Below are 22,877 nucleotides of genomic sequence, written 5' to 3' on the forward strand. Positions count from 1 at the left end.
CTTAAAACATCACAACAATCTCAGAAAGGCTGAAAAGCACGTTTCCAGCATGGAGAGGTTGTGCTTTAAAGTAACTGTTAGAAAGAACTGTAACCTGTTGAAATGACAGCAACAAGGTTAAAACACCACAACAAGCTCAGAAGAGCTGAAAAGCATTTTCCAGCATGGAGAGTGTGTTTTAAAGCTTCTGTTAAGAAACCTAAATGTAACACTGAAAAGCACGTTTCCAGCATGGAAATGTGTGTTTTTAAAGCTTCTGTTCAGACACTAATGTAACACTGTTGAAATGACAGAAACAGTTAAAACATCACAACAAGCTCAGAAGAGGCTGAAAAGCACGTTCCAGCATGGAGATGTGTGTTTTAATGCTTCCGCTAAGAAACTAATGTACACTGTTGAAATGACAGTAACAAGCTTAAACATCACAACAAGCCAGAAGAGGCTGAAAAGCCACGTTTCCAGCATGGAGATGTGTGCTTTAAAGTAACTGTAAGAAACTAATGTAACACTGAAAAGCACGTTTTCCAGCATGGAGATGTGGGTTTTAAAGCTTCTGTTCAGACACTAATGTAACACTGTTGAAATGACAGAAACAAGGTTAAAACATCACAACGCTCAGAAGAGGCTGAAAAGCACGTTTCCAGCATGGAGATGTGTGTTTTAATGCTTCCGCTAAGAAACTAATGTAACACTGTTGAAATGACAGTAACAAGCTTAAAACATCACAACAAGCTCAGAAGAGGCTGAAAAGCACGTTTCCAGCATGGAGATGTGTTTTAAAGCTGTCTGTAAACTGTTGAAATGACAGCAACAAGTTAAACACCACAACAAGCTCAGAAGAGGCTGAAAAGCACGTTTCCAGCATGGAGATGTGTGTTTTAAAGCTTCTGTTCAGACACTAATGTAACACTGTTGAAATGACAGAAACAAGGTTAAAACATCACAACAAGCTCAGAAGAGGCTGAAAAGCACGTTTCCAGCATGGAGATGTGTGTTTTAAAGCTTCTGTTAAGAAACTAATGTAACACTGAAAAGCACGTTTCCAGCATGGAGATGTGTGTTTTAAAGCTTCTGTTCAGAACTAATGTAACACTGTTGAAATGACAGAAACAGGTTAAAACATCACAACAAGCTCAGAAGAGGCTGAAAAGCACGTTTCCAGCATGGAGATGTGTGTTTTAAAGCTTCTGTTAAGAAAACTTAATGTAACACTGAAAAGCACGTTTCCAGCATGGAGATGTGTGCTTTAAAGTAACTGTTAAGAAGAACTGTAACCTGTTGAAATGACAGCAACTATGTAACACTGAAAAGCACGTTTCCAGCATGGAGATGTGTGTTTTAAAGCTTCCTCTAAGAAACTAATGTAACACTGTTGAAATGACAGAAACAAGGTTAAAACATCACAGAATGATCAGAATAGGCTGAAAAGCACGTTTCCAGCATGGAAATGTTGTTTTAAAGCTTCTGTTAAGAAACTAATGTAACACTGTTAAAATGACAGTAACAAGCTTAAAAACATCACAAAATGATCAAAGAGGCTGAAAAGCACGTTTCCAGCATGGAGATGTGTGCTTTAAAGTAACTATTAAGAAAGAACTGTAAACCTGTTGAAATGACAGCAACAAGGTTAAAACACCACAACAGCTCAGAAGAGGCTGAAAAGCACGTTTCCAGCATGGAGATGTGTGTTTTAAAGCTTCTGTTCGGACACTAATGTAACACTGTTGAAATGACAGAAACAAGGTTAAAACATCACAACAAGCTCAGAAGAGGCTGAAAAGCACGTTTCCAGCATGGAGATGTGTGTTTTAATGCTTCCGCTAAGAACTAATGTAACCTGTTGAAATGACAGTAACAAGCTTAAAACATCACAACAAGCTCAGAAGAGGCTGAAAAGCACGTTTCCAGCATGGAGATGTGTGCTTTAAAGTAACTGTTAAGAAAGAACTGTAAACCTGTTGAAATGACAGCAACAAGGTTAAAACACCACAACAAGCTCAGAAGAGGCTGAAAAGCACGTTTCCAGCATGGAGATGTGTGTTTTAAAGCTTCTGTTAAGAAACTAATGTAACACTGAAAAGCACGTTTCCAGCATGGAGATGTGTGTTTTAAAGCTTCTGTTCAGACACTAATGTAACCTGTTGAAATGACAGAAACAAGGTTAAAACATCACAACAAGCTCAGAAGAGGCTGAAAAGCACGTTTCCAGCATGGAGATGTGTGTTTATGCTTCCGCTAAGAAACTAATGTAACACTGTTGAAATGACAGTAACAAGCTTAAACAACATCACAACAAGCTCAGAAGAGGCTGAAAAGCACGTTTCCAGCATGGAGATGTGTTTTTAAAGCTTCTGTTCAGACACTAATGTAACACTGTTGAAATGACAGAAACCAGGTTAAAGCATCACAACAAGCTCAGAAGAGGCTAAAAAGCACGTTTCCAGCATGGAGATGGTGTTTTAAAGCTTCTGTTAAGAACTAATGTAACACTGAAAAGCACGTTTCCAGCATGGAGATGTGTGTACATCTCCATGCTGGAAACGTGCTTTTCAGCCTCTTCTGAGCTTGTTGTGATGTTTTAACCTTGGTGCATTCATTTCAACAGGTTTACAGTTGTTTCTTAACAGTTGCTTTAAAACACACATCTCCATGCTGGAAACGTGCTTTTCAGCCTCTTCTGAGCTTGTTGTGATGTTTTAACCTGGTTTCTGTCATTTCAACAGTGTTACATTAGTTGATGAACAGAAGCTTTGAAACACACATCTCCATGCTGGAAACGTGCTTTTCAGCCTCTTCCGAGCTTGTTGTGATGTTTTAACCTTGTTGCTGTCATTTCAACAGTGTTACATTAGTTTCTTAACAGAAGCTTTAAAACGCACATCTCCATGCTGGAAACGTGCTTTTCAGCCTCTTCTGAGCTTGTTGTGATGTTTTAACCTTGTTGCTGTCATTTCAACAGGTTTACAGTTCTTTCTTAACAGTTACTTTAAAGCACACATCTCCATGCTGGAAACGTGCTTTTCAGCCTCTTCTGAGCTTGTTGTGATGTTTTAACCTTGTTGCTGTCATTTCAACAGTAGGCTATGTTTTGAACCCCAAAACATGGATTAGAGCACTTAAAAAACAAATTGAACAATAATTTCCTAGTCTTGTGTAACCAGCTACTCAAGGCTGATCACTTTTATAAGAAAAACCAATAAATTTACCTGACATAAGAGATATTTCAGCTATCCAGATGTTCAGAATTGGCCAGATCAGAAGATTATAGGTTTGCTCGCTGAAGCCAAAGGATTGAATTACCACAGTGAAATAACACACACATCCCAGGAGAAGTTTAACTGTATGTATTAATTGCAATAACTAACAGGGTAAGTAGCAAAATACATTAACAATTATATACATCAATTGAAGTAAGGTGAAAAAGTGAAAAAGTGGGATCCCATATAAAAAAGTAGAAAGAAATACAAAGTATCAAAATAATAAATTTTCAGTCCAGTTTAATAAAAATAAATTAGACCCGGTCTGCTAAAATACTGTTCTCACTTCCTTATGCGCTAAAAGGATATTTGTCCTCCTTCAAGGAAACGAAGTGTGCACACAGTTCTACCTGACCCCTTGGCCAAAGGGTAATAGATCAAGTTTCTCCGCTGTAAAGACTATGTTGCAACCTCCAGGCTACAACCGGCTCTACATCAAGTGGGCTTGGCTCGCCATCCAGTTTCTCTACGCTCTATGTTTCTCTGTGATTTCCGCCGGTCTAGACTCCACCAGACTGCGATCCCTCAACGTTGAATCGAGCAAAAAAACCTGACCTATAAGGAATAGGTCAACATAAAATTACCTTAGAGCTAACACTGTTGACATTGCTGTCGTAGGCTAAGGCTTGTATCAATAAACTCAATATCCCTAATCACAGTATTGTGTTTCTAGTTAAGTGGTACAACATATTAAATTTCTCAATATATCATAACTATCATTTTGGAATAAAGTGCAAAACCATAAACATAGTTATTACTAAGGTGCTTAATAACAATACATAAATAACACAAGTACACAGAAATACATTCAAAATACACTTAATAGCCCTAAATGAATGAATAAAAGTCAGACCTCATTATCATTCACTAGCTAGTTTCAGTGTCTTAACAGGCCACTAGACTGTTAGCAGGTTCAAGTGGGCCGCTAGGCCGCAACGGTTAAAACACAATTTAACTTGACATTAAACGAAATTTCAAAACAACTTGACGGAGCTACTCCACTAATAGCGATAGTAGTCCGTAACACAATAAAAATATATCTTGTTTTATCGTTTACTCCATGTTAGTAATTTAACAAAGACAATACTTTAGCTGTTAGCTCAAGTTAGCAACAGCAATTGCTAGCGCCGTTTACATTGAGAACAATGGGCACCTAATGACGGACATTAGCATATAAGCTAGCGGAGCATTACAAACTCACCAGTACAAAAAGACAGCTCAATAGCTTGAACCTGCCTTCTTCAGTCTCTCTCCAGTGTTTCTCAATATTTAATTTACGTCAACAGTCACACAACTTAACATTAGCCTTAAAATGTATAAGTATCTGCTGCTACGATGATTCAGCTTTTCTAGAGTCACTTCCGTCTCACTCAATAGCGCGAACCATAGACATATAAGAGTAGACGCTGCATTGGCAGCTCAGCGCGAGAAATTCACCGCCATCTTGGACCGGTCATACTCGTTGCTTAGCAGCAGAAGATTCAAGATGCCAGAGCACTGTGCAGCATATTCCTGTTCAAATCGGCGGACCATTGAAAACAGGGCTCGGGGGATTACTTTTCACAAGTAAGATTTAACATTACCTACTATTGGTTGTACTTTGTTAATAGAATATTACCAGAGAGTTGAGAAGAATCAAGGGTCTTTGATATTACTGTATTGACATCGTAGCCAGCTAGCTAGCTAGGCTATGTTTACTGTACCGGCTGCTGTTCACCCGGTGTTATGTCCCTGCCATAGTAGGGTGACCAGACGTCCCCGTTTCCGGTGACAGTCCCCGATTTTGACGACCTGTCCCCGGCTGGACCTGTCCCCGTAAATGTCCCCGGTTTTCACTGTGACTGACAGACCCGAAATTGGAATGAAAGAAAGAAAATTATGACAAAACGTAGCAGATAGTCGCACACCCAACACCCGCAGACGCCAGACCGCCAGAGCCAGCGGTGCTCAGAGAGGTTTTAGAAGCCGTGTTTTACGATACTAAAATCACTGATTATTTACATGGAGTCTGGTGGGTTTAGCGAACGCAATTTCGCGGACTTTTATGTTTTAAAAAAGGATCTTAATCTTTAACAGAAAGGTCGACCTCCTTAGAAATCCTTTCCATAATGTTGTCAGACACTTAGAATATTAATCTGAGTCTGTTAGCAGCAAAACAAGCACTTTTACGAACGTAAATACAAGCTGGACAATTATCCTATTAACGTACATTGTAGCTTGTTTCTGCTGACTGGAGCGATCTCGTTTAATATCAATGTCAAGCTGTCCTGTGATGTGTGCCGTGCGAGCTTGGTCAGAGATGCTGTACCATCTTCACAATAAAAATATATCTTGTTTTATCGTTTACTCCATGTTAGTAATTAAACAAAGACAATATACTTTAGCTGTTAGCTCAAGTTAGCAACAGCAATTGCTAGCGCCGTTTACATTGAGAACAATGGGCACCTAATGACGGACATTAGCATATAAGCTAGCGGAGCATTACAAACTCACCAGTACAAAAAGACAGCTCAATAGCTTGAACCTGCCTTCTTCAGTCTCTCTCCAGTGTTTCTCAATATTTAATTTACGTCAACAGTCACACAACTTAACATTAGCCTTAAAATGTATAAGTATCTGCTGCTACGATGATTCAGCTTTTCTGGAGTCACTTCCGGTCTCACTCAATAGCGCGAACCATAGACATATAAAGAGTAGACGCTGCATTGGCAGCTCAGCGCGAGAAATTCAACCGCCATCTTGGACCGGTCATACTCGTTGCTTAGCAGCAGAAGATTCAAGATGCCAGAGCACTGTGCAGCATATTCCTGTTTCAAATCGGCGGACCATTGAAAACAGGGCTCGGGGATTACTTTTCACAAGTAAGATTTAACATTACCGTACTATTGGTTGTACTTTGTGAATAGAATATTACCAGAGAGTTGAGAAGGATCAAGGGTCTTTGATATTACTGTATTGACATCGTAGCCAGCTAGCTAGCTAGGCTATGTTTACTGTACCGGCTGCTGTTCACCCGGTGTTATGTCCCTGCCATAGTAGGGTGACCAGACGTCCCCGGTTTCCGGTGACAGTCCCCGATTTTGACGACCTGTCCCCGGCTGGACCTGTCCCCGTAAATGTCCCCGGTTTTCACTGTGACTGACAGACCCGAAATTGGAATGAAAGAAAGAAAATGATGACAAAACGTAGCAGATAGTCGCACACCCAACACCCGCAGACGCCAGACCGCCAGAGCCAGCCCCCACTAACACAGAACGTTTAGGGAACGTTAGTTTTTGGTTCTCTAAAGGTTCGTTCGAACCAAACCAAAAGCTAACGTTTAGGGAACGTTCCCTCCTGGTTATAACGTTCTCTAAACGTTAAGAGAACCAACCTACTGTAACGTTCCCCTGTGGTTGCGCCGTACCTTCAAACAACGTTCCCGTTTGGTTGTTTTTGGTTGTTCTGAGTTAGAAGCATGGTTTGCTGTCACTTGATTTATTCACTCAAAAATGATTCGACTTATAAAATTAAGAAAGATAAACAGCATAGCATTTATTTTAAGGCTGATATCAATTTAGCTTAAAACAGTACTTTTGCTTGACTTCGTTTTTTTAACTGTCTTAGTGAAACAACTTAAAAGAGGAATCTATCAATGGGACGATTTTCACAACTAAGATAATTCACTTCTTTATTCAGTTTGAAAACCTAACCGTTACAGCCCCCCACCAGTAGGGGGCCGCTGCTCTGAGCAGACCGATTCCCCCGTTAGAAGAAAAAAAGCGACGGGACCAGGACCACGCGGCTCAGCTCACGGAGAGGTAAGCGAAAATACTTTGCAGTTAAATGATGTTGTGGTTGTAATGGGAGGGTTTGTGGTTTAACATTAAACTCTTTCCTCGTATGGCTTTGTTATATTCCGGTTCTTGTTAGGTTGACCAAAAATAAAAGTTTGGCTGAAGTCAACAACTAACTTTAGTTAGTTTTTCAACGTCGTCCGCCATTATGCTATGTTAGTCATGCAGTGAGCTGCTCCAAATCTTTTCTTTTTAGTAAACTATTTGTGCACAAACCATGTTCTCAATGCTGAGTTCATGTGTTGAGCCCCCAGGTGAGACTTGGAGTAAAGTTTCATGTTGTGTCGAGCCTTCTTAGTGTTTTAAAAATGTTGATTTTGATGCTATCATAGAAGGGCCCGTAGTAGCACTCCCATTCAAAAGGGTGAGGCCAGAGTTGTGCTTTAGATGGATTGCATAAATCTTGCACTTTGTTTGCTGCTGTGCACGACGTTTCTGCTTTGTTGCATTGTATGTTTTGTGTAATCATGTTAAAATGCTTTCGTTTATGTTACAAATAAGATATCCGTTTTCGGTCTTTTTTTAATTAGTGTACTACAGTACATAAATAAAGCCAAGATAATCAAAATCCTTAGTCCAGGTAGATCGGCAGCCATCTTGCAACGCACTTTAGCCAGTTATCGGCAAGCTGAGTGAAGGATACAGCAAGGGACGTAATAGGCTCGTTCGAGATGAACTGCGCCTCGCCTGTAAAGTGGACGAGAGCAGGCGGCAGCAGCGGGGGGCGGTGACAAAAAGCTGCGGTAAAGTCGGACAGTTTCCAGCCGATTCCAGCCGCCTTCAGGCTGGACAGGAAGTGATGAAAACACTGTGGTGCAATTCCGATTTAATAAAATATAATCAGACCCACATACCAGCTGGTACACAGTCTCCAGTTGTTTTAGTTATGACAGAGTAACTGTCAAAGTGCTCTACATGCGACCTGTTGCTGATTTTAATAAACAACAGACTGTAGATGATCCGTGATCTGATCAGATTTAGTCTCTCTGGCTTCAAAACGTCACTATCAGCCACACAACATGTATTCTGTACAGAATAAGTCTTTAAATCAGACAAATAGTAATTAAAATCCCTCCGACTCCAAAACGATAAAAAAGTTTATAAAAACGTCATCATGTTGTAAACCAATCAGGTGTTAAATCAGCTGAGAAGCCGGCGTTTCCCAGCATGCTCTGGGTCCGCCTGGCTCTTGCAGTCGGTGAAAAGCAACTGCGCCGCCTGCGTCTCAGAACTGCGGCCGCCTTGCTCTCGTGAGATTTCCGTTGCCCACGTGTGCATGACGTCAGAGCAAGTCGGGATCAAGTCGGACACAAATCTAACCGGCATGCAACGGGCGCCGATCGCCGGTGATCGATTCTGCGCAGACCTGGCTCATCTCGAACGAGCCTAACGTGTTGCAACACAGCTGCAGTACTGGCTTTACAAACTAACACTATGCATTTCTGTGGATGCTGTGTCTCCCCATTACAAAGTATCTGGGCTACAATGCAGAAATCTTGTCACGTACAATGTTTACACTGGCTGTATACATTTAAATATTTTTGCAATCAGTACAAATTGTATGATCTGTTATTTCAGATGAATCCGGGTGGAGACATTTGAGGAGAAGATGGATTAGCTGCTCATGCTCTAAAGGAGCTCCATGGCACCTCCCTCTGCTCCAAATCACAGCGTGCCATTTGCCCAACAGCAGCTGGGACAAATATCCAGTTTAAAAAATATGGCTGTGTACAGGTAACCTATTGCTGCTATACTATATGTAAATAAATAATTTTCTCTATATGGAACTGCTTTTCTTTCTTCTTTTGCACTACTGGATCACAAATGTTCACTTAACATAGATTCCTACGCCAAAGCTGTGGACCGGTGTCGGCGGCTGAGGGATACTTCCAGCATCCAGACAGAAGATGAAGCAAGTGTCCAAAAAAGGCAGCGCCGACGCCCAAGGAGGTTCATGACAGATTCTTCAAGCGATGGTAAGAACTCTATTATAGACTACATTTTTTTCACATATTTCAAATCACAGATTTTGCAATGGGTACACACTATATGGTCTCTGTATTACAGATGAATCTGTTGCACGACCAGATAAACTGTCCAGGATGGAGCGTGCGTCTGGAAGCCCTGTCTGTAAGTTAAAATGTATGCATGTATATAAACCAGTCATTCTTAACATGGAACCAATGACAGTCAACATGGTGCATATCATGTGATTGTTCTGATGTTTGTCTCTTCCTGTCTTTTTTCAGCTCAGCAGATAATACTTCCTCCACCACCTGCATTTAAGTTTTTTAATATATATTTTGTCTAATATAAAAGAATAGGTTCATAGATTCATGTGCAGGCAACCTATCAACTTCATCTTATATAATAATCATATACAATTTATTTATTATATGTATCAACGCCATGCAGGAAACCAGCTGGTTGCCCAGAGCAGGATGAGTCTTTAGTGACCCTACCACGGACTACCACTTCATCTTGGGACCCAGTTGAAGGTACAGTTGCTTTGGTTTTTGCATTTGCAATGAAGTACAATTAAATGGCAAGGATCACTAGAGTAACATAACGTTTTTGTTGTTTTAAACAGAAGAACTCACACAGAGGGAGGTGGCTCAGACATGGAGATCAAAATGAGAGGTAAGACTCAAGTTGCTCACATGTTTGTATGGGTGTATGGAGAGGAGGAACAATATGGAAATTAAGTGGCCATAGTTCTGCCCTAAGACAAACACTATATAATTGCATAAAATCTAATATCTTAACTGAACTGACTTCTTACAAAATGAGATTGTACAAGCTCTACACTGTATGCATAATCTGTTACTATATGTTTTACAGCAACTTTTCCTGTCGACCCTCGGTGGTTGTACTGGAAGTGATGCCATCCGCCGCATGCTGCGGCAAGATGCAACGAATGATGTCCTGAGACAGTACAGCTTGCACTGAAGAAAAACAAAGAGAGCCTTCCAGGACCTGGCTGTATGCAGGGTTATAACAGGCAGGTGTTATTTTAATGTTCACATTAGTATTATGCTTAGCTTGGCTGACAAGAGGTTTTAATTTGACTTATAACTTTGCTTCATTTGGACTTCTACTCTAGCGGCCTGCCAGATAACTTCCCTGCGCTGACTGCTGCAGAAGCGGAGGATTTGATTGGGCAAGTTCTGAAGTTTGCCCCACACAGACGGTAAATTTAAGTTCTTCTGCGTTATGTTCATAATAAAGTTCATCAAAAAAATTATTTTGTTAATGTGTTCATTCTTAGTATTACATGTCTAACTTTTGTTTATTTCTTTATAGGCCAGCTGAGAAGGACTGAGCCATGGAGCCCCTTTTTAACTTTTTATTATATTTTTTTAGTGACTTATTTTGCACACACTTTACAAACACATCTTTATGCATCTTGCACTACATTTACACTACATCCTTATCTTTGTTGTATTTTTTCAGTTGTTTGAATATTAAAGTTTTGAAATGCCATCAAGTTTGCCTGTTCATTCCTTCCTACTAATTTAACTTTTGTATGTATGTACGTGTGTATTTACAGTACATACATACACACAAATGGTATGGGTGTTAGTTTAAAGGTTAGGGGAATCTAAGCTTTTCTTAACGTTCTGGAACGTTCCCTGAAAGTTTGTTTTGGTTGTCTGCTGGTTAATTGGAAGGTTTTCTTAACGTTCTGGGAACGTTCGTTTGTGGTTACAGCGAACGTTCCCCTAACGTTCTCTAAAGGTTGCAATGTCAAGGGACCGTTCCCGTAACGTTCGCTAAAGGTTGCAATGTTAAGGGAACGTTCCCGTAACGTTCGCTAAAGGTTGCAAGGCCAAGGGAACATTCCCCTAACGTTCTCTAAAGGTTGTAACTTTTAGAGAACGTTAGGGGAACGTTCCGAGAATGTTCGCTGTAACCAAAAACGAACGTTCCCAGAACGTTAGGAAAACCTTCCAATTAACCAACAGACAACCGAAATACAACCAAAACAAACCTTCAGGGAACGTTCCCGCAGCCAAAAAACGAACGTTCCCAGAACGTTCTGGGAACCAAAATTGTTAGCTGGGGCGGTGCTCAGAGAGGTTTTAGAAGCCGTGTTTTACGATACTAAAATCACTGATTATTTACATGGAGTCTGGTGGGTTTAGCGAACGCAATTTCGCGGACTTTTATGTTTTAAAAAGGATCTTAATCTTTAACAGAAAGGTCGACCTCCTTAGAAATCCTTTCCATAATGTTGTCAGACACTTAGAATATTAATCTGAGTCTGTTAGCAGCAAAACAAGCACTTTTACGAACGTAAATACAAGCTGGACAATTATCCTATTAACGTACATTGTAGCTTGTTTCTGCTGACTGGAGCGATCTCGTTTAATATCAATGTCAAGCTGTCCTGTGATGTGTGCCGTGCGAGCTTGGTCAGAGATGCTGTACCATCTTCACAATAAAAATATATCTTGTTTTATCGTTTACTCCATGTTAGTAATTTAACAAAGACAATATACTTTAGCTGTTAGCTCAAGTTAGCAACAGCAATTGCTAGCGCCGTTTACATTGAGAACAATGGGCACCTAATGACGGACATTAGCATATAAGCTAGCGGAGCATTACAAACTCACCAGTACAAAAAGACAGCTCAATAGCTTGAACCTGCCTTCTTCAGTCTCTCTCCAGTGTTTCTCAATATTTAATTTACATGCTGGAAACGTGCTTTTCAGCCTTTCTGATCATTTTGTGATGTTTTAACCTTGTTTCTGTCATTTCAACAGTGTTACATTAGTTTCTGAACAGAAGCTTTGAAAAACACATCCCCATGCTGGAAAAGTGCTTTCATTCTCTTCTGAGCTTGTTGTGATGTTTTAACCTTGCTGTCATTTCAACAGGTTTGCAGTAGTTTCTTAACAGAAGCTTTAAAACACACATTCCATGCTGGAAACGTGCTTTTCAGCCTCTTCTGATCATTTTGTGATGTTTTAACCTTGTTTCTGTCATTTCAACAGTGTTACATTAGTTTCTGAACAGAAGCTTTGAAAAACACATCCCGATGCTGGAAAAGTGCTTTTCATTCTCTTCTGAGCTTGTTGTGATGTTTTAACCTTGCTGTCATTTCAACAGTTTTACATTAGTTTCTTAACAGAAATTTAAACACACATCTCCATGCTGGAAACGTGCTTTTCAGCCTCTTCTGATAATTTTGTGATGTTTTAACCTTGTTACTGTCATTTCAACAGTGTTACATTAGTTTCTGAACAGAAGCTTTGAAAAACACATCCCGATGCTGGAAAAGTGCTTTTCATTCTCTTCTGAGCTTGTTGTGATGTTTTAACCTTGCTGTCATTTCAACAGTTTTACATTAGTTTCTTAACAGAAATTTAAAACACACATCTCCATGCTGGAAACGTGCTTTTCAGCCTCTTCTGATAATTTTGTGATGTTTTAAGCTTGTTACTGTCATTTTAACAGTGTTACATTAGTTTCTGAACAGAAGCTTTAAAACACACATCTCCTTGCTGGAAACGTGCTTTTCAGCCTCTTCTGAGCTTGTTGTGATGTTTTAACCTTGTTTCTGTCATTTCAACAGTGTTACATTAGTTTCTTAACTGAAGCTTTAAAACACATCTCTATGCTGGAAACGTGCTTTTCAGCCTCTTCTGAGCTTTTTGTGATATTTTAACCTTGTTTCTGTAATTTCAACAGTTTTACATTAGTTTCTTAACAGAAGCTTTAAAACACACATCTCCATGCTGGAAACGTGCTTTTCAGCCTCTTCTGAGCTTGTTGTGATGTTTTAACCTTGTTGCTGTCATTTCAACAGGTTTACAGCAGTTTCTTAACAGTTGCTTTAAAACACACATCTCCATGCTGGAAACGTACTTTTCAGCCTCTTCTGATCATTTTGTGATGTTTTAACATTTTTCTTTCATTTCAACAGTTTTACATTAGTTTCTGAACAGAAGCTTTCAAACACACATCTCCTTGCTGGAAACGTGCTTTTCAGCCTCTTCTGATCATTTTGTGATGTTTTAAGCTTGTTACTGTCATTTCAACAGTGTTACATTAGTTTCTTAGCGGAAGCATTAAAACACACATCTCCATGCTGGAAACGTGCTTTTCAGCCTCTTCTGAGCTTGTTGTGATGTTTTAACCTGGTTTCTCTCGTTTCAACAGTGTTACATTAGTTTCTTAACAGAAGCTTAAAACACACATCTCCATGCTGGAAACGTGCTTTTCAGCCTCTTCTGAGCTTGTTGTGATGTTTTAACCTGGTTTCTGTCATTTCAACAGTGTTACATTTTCTGAACAGAAGCTTTAAAAAACACATCTCCTTGCTGGAAACGTGCTTTTCAGCCTCTTCCGAGCTTGTTGTGATGTTTTAAACTTGTTGCTGTCATTTCAACAGTGTTACATTAGTTTCTTAACAGAAGCTTTAAAACGCACATCTCCATGCTGGAAACGTGCTTTTAAGCCTCTTCTATCTTTTTGTGATGTTTTAAGCTTGTTACTGTCATTTTAACAGTTTTACATTTGTTTCTTAACAGTAGCTTTAAAAAACATATCCATACTGATAACGTGCTTTTCAGCCTCTTCTGAGCTTGTTGTGGTGTTTTAACCTTGTTGCTGTCATTTCAACAGTGGTACATTAGTTTCTGAACAGAAGCTTTAAAACACACATCTCTATGCTGGAAACGTGCTTTTCAGCCTCTTCTGATCATTTTGTGATGTTTTAAGCTTGTTACTGTCATTTCAACAGTGTTACATTAGTTTCTTAAGCTTCTGTTCAGAAACTAATGTAAAACTGTTGAAATGAAAGAAAAATGTTAAAACATCACAAAATGATCAGAAGAGGCTTAAAAGTACGTTTCCAGCATGGAGATGTGTGTTTTAAAGCAACTGTAAGAAACTAATGTAACACTGTTGAAATGACAGAAACAAGGTTAAAACATCACAACAAGCTCAAAAGAGGCTGAAAAGCACGTTTCCAGCATGGAGATGTGTGTTTTAAAGCTTCTGTTCAGACACTAATGTAACACTGTTGAAATGACAGAAACAAGGTTAAAACATCACAACAAGCTCAGAAGAGGCTGAAAAGCACGTTATCAGTATGGAGATGTGTTTTTTAAAGCTACGGTTAAGAAACTAATGTAAAACTGTTAAAATGACAGTAACAAGCTTAAAACATCACAAAAAGATAGAAGAGGCTTAAAAGCACGTTTCCAGCATGGATATGTGCGTTTTAAAGCTTCTGTTAAGAATAATGTAACACTGTTGAAATGACAGCAACAAGGTTAAAACATCACAACAAGCTCGGAAGAGGCTGAAAAGCACGTTTCCAGCATGGAGATGTGTGTTTAAAGCTTCTGTTCAGAAACTAATGTAACACTGTTGAAATGACAGCAACAAGCTTAAAACATAACAACAAGCTCAGAAGAGGCTGAAAAGCACGTTTCCAGCATGGAGATGTGTGCTTTAAAGTAACTGTTAAGAAAGAACTGTAAACCTGTTGAAATGACAGCAACAAGGTTAAAACACCACAACAAGCTCAGAAGAGGCTGAAAAGCACGTTTCCAGCATAAAGATGTGTGTTTAAAGCTTCTGTTAAGAAACTAATGTAACACTGAAAAGCACGTTTCCAGCATGGAGATGTGTGTTTTAAAGCTTCTGTTCAGACACTAATGTAACACTGTTGAAATGACAGAAACAAGGTTAAAACATCACAACAAGCTCAGAAGAGGCTGAAAAGCACGTTTCCAGCATGGAGATGTGTGTTTTTAATGCTTCCGCTAAGAAACTAATGTAACACTGTTGAAATGACAGTAACAAGCTTAAAACATCACAACAAGCTCAGAAGAGGCTGAAAAGCACGTTTCCAGCATGGAGATGTGTGCTTTAAAGTAACTGTTAAGAAAGAACTGTAAACCTGTTGAAATGACAGCAACAAGGTTAAAACACCACAACAAGCTCAGAAGAGGCTGAAAAGCACGTTTCCAGCATGGAGATGTGTGTTTTAAAGCTTCTGTTAAGAAACTAATGTAACACTGAAAAGCACGTTTCCAGCATGGAGATGTGTGTTTTAAAGCTTCTGTTCAGACACTAATGTAACACTGTTGAAATGACAGAAACAAGGTTAAAACACCACAACAAGCTCAGAAGAGGCTGAAAAGCACGTTTCCAGCATGGAGATGTGTGTTTTAAAGCTTCTGTTCAGACACTAATGTAACACTGTTGAAATGACAGCAACAAGGTTAAAACATCACAACAAGCTCAGAAGAGGCTGAAAAGCACGTTTCAGCATGGAGATGTGTGTTTTAAAAAGAAACTAATGTAACACTGTTGAAATGACAGAAACAAGGTTAAAACATCACAACAAGCTCAGAAGAGGCTGAAAAGCACGTTTCCAGCATGGAGATGTTTGTTTTAAAGCTTCCGCTAAGAAACTAACGTAACACTGTTGAAATGACAGAAACAAGGTTAAAACATCACAGAAGCTCAGAAGAGGCTGAAAAGCACGTTTCCAGCATGGAGATGTGTGTTTTAAAGCTTCTGTTCAGACACTAATGTAACCTGTTGAAATGACAGAAACCAGGTTAAAACATCACAACAAGCTCAGAAGAGGCTGAAAAGCACGTTTCCAGCATGGAGATGTGTGTTTTAAAGCTTCTGTTCAGACACTAAGGTAATACTGTTGAAATGACAGAAACAAGGTTAAAACATCACAACAAGCTCGGAAGAGGCTGAAAAGCACGTTTCCAGCATGGAGATGTTTGTTTTAAAGCTTCCGCTAAGAAACTAAAGTAACACTGTTGAAATGAGAGAAACAAGGTTAAAACATCACAGAATGATCAGAAGAGGCTGAAAAGCACGTTTCCAGCATGGAGATGTGTGTTTTAAAGCTTCTGTTCAGACACTAATGTAACACTGTTGAAATGACAGAAACAAGGTTAAAACATCACAACAAGCTCAGAAGAGGCTGAAAAGCACGTTTCAGTATGGAGATGTGTTTTTTAAAGCTACTGTTAAGAAACTAATGTAACACTGAAAAGCACGTTTCCAGCATGGATATGTGCGTTTTAAAGCTTCTGTTAAGAATAATGTAACACTGTTGAAATGACAGCAACAAGGTTAAAACATCACAACAAGCTCGGAAGAGGCTGAAAAGCACGTTTCCAGCATGGAGATGTGTGTTTTAATGCTTCTGTTCAGAAACTAATGTAACACTGTTGAAATGACAGCAACAAGCTTAAAACATAACAACAAGCTCAGAAGAGGCTGAAAAGCACGTTTCCAGCATGGAGATGTGTGCTTTAAAGTAACTGTTAAGAAAGAACTGTAAACCTGTTGAAATGACAGCAACAAGGTTAAAACACCACAACAAGCTCAGAAGAGGCTGAAAAGCACGTTTCCAGCATGGAGATGTGTGTTTTAAAGCTTCTGTTCAGACACTAATGTAACACTGTTGAAATGACAGAAACCAGGTTAAAACATCACAACAAGCTCAGAAGAGGCTGAAAAGAGCGTTTCCAGCATGGAGATGTGTGTTTTAAAGCTTCTGTTAAGAAACTAATGTAACACTGAAAAGCACGTTTCCAGCATGGAGATGTGTGTTTTAAAGCTTCTGTTCAGACACTAATGTAACACTGTTGAAATGACAGCAACAAGGTTAAAACATCACAACAAGCTCAGAAGAGGCTGAAAAGCACGTTTCCAGCATGGAGATGTGTGCTTTAAAGTAACTGTTAAGAAAGAACTGTAAACCTGTTGAAATGACAGCAACAAGGTTAAAACACCACAACAAGCTCAGAAGAGGCTGAAAAGCACGTTTCCAGCATGGAGATGTGTGTTTTAAAACTTCTGTTAAGAAACTAATGTAACACTGAAAAGCACGTTTCCAGCATGGAGATGTGTGTTTTAAAGCTTCTGTTCAGACACTAATGTAACACTGTTGAAATGACAGAAACCAGGTTAAAACATCACAACAAGCTCAGAAGAGGCTGAAAAGCACGTTTCCAGCATGGAGATGTGTGTTTTAAAGCTTCTGTTCAGACACTAATGTAACACTGTTGAAATGACAGAAACCAGGTTAAAACATCACAACAAGCTCAGAAGAGGCTGAAAAGCACGTTTCCAGCATGGAGATGTGTGTTTTAAAGCTTCTGTTCAGACACTAATGTAATACTGTTGAAATGACAGAAACAAGGTTAAAACATCACAACAAGCTCGGAAGAGGCTGAAAAGCACGTTTCCAGCATGGAGATGTTTGTTTTAAAGCTTCCGCTAAGAAACTAAAGTAACACTGTTGAAATGAGAGAAACAAGGTTAAAACATCACAGAATGATCAGAAGAGGCTGAAAAGCACGTTTCCAGCATGGAGATGTGTGTTTTAAAGCTTCTGTTCAGACACTAATGTAACACTGTTGAAATGACAGAAACAAGGTTAAAACATCACAACAAGCTCAGAAGAGGCTGAAAAGCACGTTATCAGTATGGAGATGTGTTTTTTAAAGCTACGGTTAAGAAACTAATGTAAAACTGTTAAAATGACAGTAACAAGCTTAAAACATCACAAAAAGATAGAAGAGGCTTAAAAGCACGTTTCCAGCATGGATATGTGCGTTTTAAAGCTTCTGTTAAGAATAATGTAACACTGTTGAAATGACAGCAACAAGGTTAAAACATCACAACAAGCTCGGAAGAGGCTGAAAAGCACGTTTCCAGCATGGAGATGTGTGTTTTAAAGCTTCTGTTCAGAAACTAATGTAACACTGTTGAAATGACAGCAACAAGCTTAAAACATAACAACAAGCTCAGAAGAGGCTGAAAAGCACGTTTCCAGCATGGAGATGTGTGCTTTAAAGTAACTGTTAAGAAAGAACTGTAAACCTGTTGAAATGACAGCAACAAGGTTAAAACACCACAACAAGCTCAGAAGAGGCTGAAAAGCACGTTTCCAGCATAAAGATGTGTGTTTTAAAGCTTCTGTTAAGAAACTAATGTAACACTGAAAAGCACGTTTCCAGCATGGAGATGTGTGTTTTAAAGCTTCTGTTCAGACACTAATGTAACACTGTTGAAAGACATGGAGACTGTTTAAAACATCACAACAAGCTCAGAAGAGGCTGAAAAGCACGTTTCCAGCATGGAGATGTGTGTTTTAAAGCTTCCGCTAAGAAACTAATGTAACACTGTTGAAATGACAGTAACAAGCTTAAAACATCACAACAAGCTCAGAAGAGGCTGAAAAGCACGTTTCCAGCATGGAGATGTGTGCTTTAAAGTAACTGTTAAGAAAGAACTGTAAACCTGTTGAAATGACAGCAACAAGGTTAAAACACCACAACAAGCTCAGAAGAGGCTGAAAAGCACGTTTCCAGCATGGAGATGTGTGTTTTAAAGCTTCTGTTAAGAAACTAATGTAACACTGAAAAGCACGTTTCCAGCATGGAGATGTGTGTTTTAAAGCTTCTGTTCAGACACTAATGTAACACTGTTGAAATGACAGAAACAAGGTTAAAACACCACAACAAGCTCAGAAGAGGCTGAAAAGCACGTTTCCAGCATGATGTGTGTTTTAAAACTTCTGTTCAGACACTAATGTAACACTGTTGAAATGACAGAAACAAGGTTAAAACATCACAACAAGCTCAGAAGAGGCTGAAAAGCACGTTATCAGTATGGAGATGTTGTTTTAAAGCGTCCTCTAAGAAACTAATGTAACACTGTTGAAATGACAGAAACAAGGTTAAAACATCACAACAAGCTCAGAAGAGGCTGAAAAGCACGTTTCCAGCATGGAGATGTTTGTTTTAAAGCTTCCGCTAAGAAACTAACGTAACACTGTTGAAATGAGAGAAACAAGGTTAAAACATCACAGAATGATCAGAAGAGGCTGAAAAGCACGTTTCCAGCATGGAGATGTGTGCTTTAAAGTAACTATTAAGAAAGAACTGTAAACCTGTTGAAATGACAGCAACAAGGTTAAAACACCACAACAAGCTCAGAAGAGGCTGAAAAGCACGTTTCCAGCATGGAGATGTGTGTTTTAAAGCTTCTGTTCAGACACTAATGTAACACTGTTGAAATGACAGAAACAAGGTTAAAACATCACAACAAGCTCAGAAGAGGCTGAAAAGCACGTTTCCAGCATGGAGATGTGTGTTTTAATGCTTCCGCTAAGAAACTAATGTAACACTGTTGAAATGACAGTAACAAGCTTAAAACATCACAACAAGCTCAGAAGAGGCTGAAAAGCACGTTTCCAGCATGGAGATGTGTGCTTTAAAGTAACTGTTAAGAAAGAACTGTAAACCTGTTGAAATGACAGCAACAAGGTTAAAACACCACAACAAGCTCAGAAGAGGCTGAAAAGCACGTTTCCAGCATGGAGATGTGTGTTTTAAAGCTTCTGTTAAGAAACTAATGTAACACTGAAAAGCACGTTTCCAGCATGGAGATGTGTGTTTTAAAGCTTCTGTTCAGACACTAATGTAACACTGTTGAAATGACAGAAACAAGGTTAAAACATCACAACAAGCTCAGAAGAGGCTGAAAAGCACGTTTCCAGCATGGAGATGTGTGTTTTAATGCTTCCGCTAAGAAACTAATGTAACACTGTTGAAATGACAGTAACAAGCTTAAAACATCACAACAAGCTCAGAAGAGGCTGAAAAGCACGTTTCCAGCATGGAGATGTGTGCTTTAAAGTAACTGTTAAGAAAGAACTGTAAACCTGTTGAAATGACAGCAACAAGGTTAAAACACCACAACAAGCTCAGAAGAGGCTGAAAAGCACGTTTCCAGCATGGAGATGTGTGTTTTAAAGCTTCTGTTCAGACACTAATGTAACACTGTTGAAATGACAGAAACCAGGTTAAAACATCACAACAAGCTCAGAAGAGGCTGAAAAGAGCGTTTCCAGCATGGAGATGTGTGTTTTAAAGCTTCTGTTAAGAAACTAATGTAACACTGAAAAGCACGTTTCCAGCATGGAGATGTGTGTTTTAAAGCTTCTGTTCAGACACTAATGTAACACTGTTGAAATGACAGCAACAAGGTTAAAACATCACAACAAGCTCAGAAGAGGCTGAAAAGCACGTTTCCAGCATGGAGATGTGTGCTTTAAAGTAACTGTTAAGAAAGAACTGTAAACCTGTTGAAATGACAGCAACAAGGTTAAAACACCACAACAAGCTCAGAAGAGGCTGAAAAGCACGTTTCCAGCATGGAGATGTGTGTTTTAAAACTTCTGTTAAGAAACTAATGTAACACTGAAAAGCACGTTTCCAGCATGGAGATGTGTGTTTTAAAGCTTCTGTTCAGACACTAATGTAACACTGTTGAAATGACAGAAACCAGGTTAAAACATCACAACAAGCTCAGAAGAGGCTGAAAAGCACGTTTCCAGCATGGAGATGTGTGTTTTAAAGCTTCTGTTCAGACACTAATGTAACACTGTTGAAATGACAGAAACCAGGTTAAAACATCACAACAAGCTCAGAAGAGGCTGAAAAGCACGTTTCCAGCATGGAGATGTGTGTTTTAAAGCTTCTGTTCAGACACTAATGTAATACTGTTGAAATGACAGAAACAAGGTTAAAACATCACAACAAGCTCGGAAGAGGCTGAAAAGCACGTTTCCAGCATGGAGATGTTTGTTTTAAAGCTTCCGCTAAGAAACTAAAGTAACACTGTTGAAATGAGAGAAACAAGGTTAAAACATCACAGAATGATCAGAATAGGCTGAAAAGCACGTTTCCAGCATGGAAATGTGTGTTTTAAAGCTTCTGTTAAGAAACTAATGTAACACTGTTAAAATGACAGTAACAAGGTTAAAACATCACAACAAGCTCGGAAGAGGCTGAAAAGCACGTTTCCAGCATGGAAATGTGTGTTTTAAAGCTTCTGTTAAGAAACTAATGTAACACTGTTAAAATGACAGTAACAAGGTTAAAACATCACAACAAGCTCGGAAGAGGCTGAAAAGCACGTTTCCAGCATGGAAATGTGTGTTTTAAAGCTTCTGTTAAGAAACTAATGTAACACTGTTAAAATGACAGTAACAAGCTTAAAACATCACAAAATGATCAGAAGAGGCTGAAAAGCACGTTTCCAGCATGGAGATGTGTGCTTTAAAGTAACTGTTAAGAAAGAACTGTAAACCTGTTGAAATGACAGCAACAAGGTTAAAACACCACAACAAGCTCAGAAGAGGCTGAAAAGCACGTTTCCAGCATGGAGATGTGTGTTTTAAAGCTTCTGTTCAGACACTAATGTAACACTGTTGAAATGACAGAAACAAGGTTAAAACATCACAACAAGCTCAGAAGAGGCTGAAAAGCACGTTTCCAGCATGGAGATGTGTGTTTTAATGCTTCCGCTAAGAAACTAATGTAACACTGTTGAAATGACAGTAACAAGCTTAAAACATCACAACAAGCTCAGAAGAGGCTGAAAAGCACGTTTCCAGCATGGAGATGTGTGCTTTAAAGTAACTGTTAAGAAAGAACTGTAAACCTGTTGAAATGACAGCAACAAGGTTAAAACACCACAACAAGCTCAGAAGAGGCTGAAAAGCACGTTTCCAGCATGGAGATGTGTGTTTTAAAGCTTCTGTTAAGAAACTAATGTAACACTGAAAAGCACGTTTCCAGCATGGAGATGTGTGTTTTAAAGCTTCTGTTCAGACACTAATGTAACACTGTTGAAATGACAGAAACAAGGTTAAAACATCACAACAAGCTCAGAAGAGGCTGAAAAGCACGTTTCCAGCATGGAGATGTGTGTTTTAATGCTTCCGCTAAGAAACTAATGTAACACTGTTGAAATGACAGTAACAAGCTTAAAACATCACAACAAGCTCAGAAGAGGCTGAAAAGCACGTTTCCAGCATGGAGATGTGTGCTTTAAAGTAACTGTTAAGAAACTAATGTAACACTGAAAAGCACGTTTCCAGCATGGAGATGTGTGTTTTAAAGCTTCTGTTCAGACACTAATGTAACACTGTTGAAATGACAGAAACAAGGTTAAAACATCACAACAAGCTCAGAAGAGGCTGAAAAGCACGTTTCCAGCATGGAGATGTGTGTTTTAATGCTTCCGCTAAGAAACTAATGTAACACTGTTGAAATGACAGTAACAAGCTTAAAACATCACAACAAGCTCAGAAGAGGCTGAAAAGCACGTTTCCAGCATGGAGATGTGTGCTTTAAAGTAACTGTTAAGAAAGAACTGTAAACCTGTTGAAATGACAGCAACAAGGTTAAAACACCACAACAAGCTCAGAAGAGGCTGAAAAGCACGTTTCCAGCATGGAGATGTGTGTTTTAAAGCTTCTGTTCAGACACTAATGTAACACTGTTGAAATGACAGAAACAAGGTTAAAACATCACAACAAGCTCAGAAGAGGCTGAAAAGCACGTTTCCAGCATGGAGATGTGTGTTTTAAAGCTTCTGTTAAGAAACTAATGTAACACTGAAAAGCACGTTTCCAGCATGGAGATGTGTGTTTTAAAGCTTCTGTTCAGACACTAATGTAACACTGTTGAAATGACAGAAACCAGGTTAAAACATCACAACAAGCTCAGAAGAGGCTGAAAAGAGCGTTTCCAGCATGGAGATGTGTGTTTTAAAGCTTCTGTTAAGAAACTAATGTAACACTGAAAAGCACGTTTCCAGCATGGAGATGTGTGTTTTAAAGCTTCTGTTAAGAAACTAATGTAACACTGAAAAGCACGTTTCCAGCATGGAGATGTGTGTTTTAAAGCTTCCTCTAAGAAACTAATGTAACACTGTT

At 39.2% G+C, this 22,877-nt stretch overlaps 1 long non-coding RNA gene across 1 annotated transcript; it reads left to right on the top strand.

Moving 5' to 3' along the window:
- The first annotated feature begins 7,013 nt into the window (after window positions 1-7,013).
- LOC116684583 (uncharacterized) lies at window positions 7,014-10,094 on the top strand. The gene is made up of 7 exons (XR_004330790.1): window positions 7,014-7,057; window positions 8,672-8,827; window positions 8,935-9,069; window positions 9,161-9,223; window positions 9,343-9,591; window positions 9,684-9,733; window positions 9,935-10,094. It is a non-coding gene; the product is annotated as an uncharacterized LOC116684583 (long non-coding RNA).
- The last annotated feature ends 12,783 nt before the right edge of the window (window positions 10,095-22,877 follow it).

The sequence above is a fragment of the Etheostoma spectabile genome, unplaced genomic scaffold (assembly GCF_008692095.1).
Source record: "Etheostoma spectabile isolate EspeVRDwgs_2016 unplaced genomic scaffold, UIUC_Espe_1.0 scaffold00019329, whole genome shotgun sequence".
Taxonomy (NCBI): domain Eukaryota; kingdom Metazoa; phylum Chordata; class Actinopteri; order Perciformes; family Percidae; genus Etheostoma; species Etheostoma spectabile.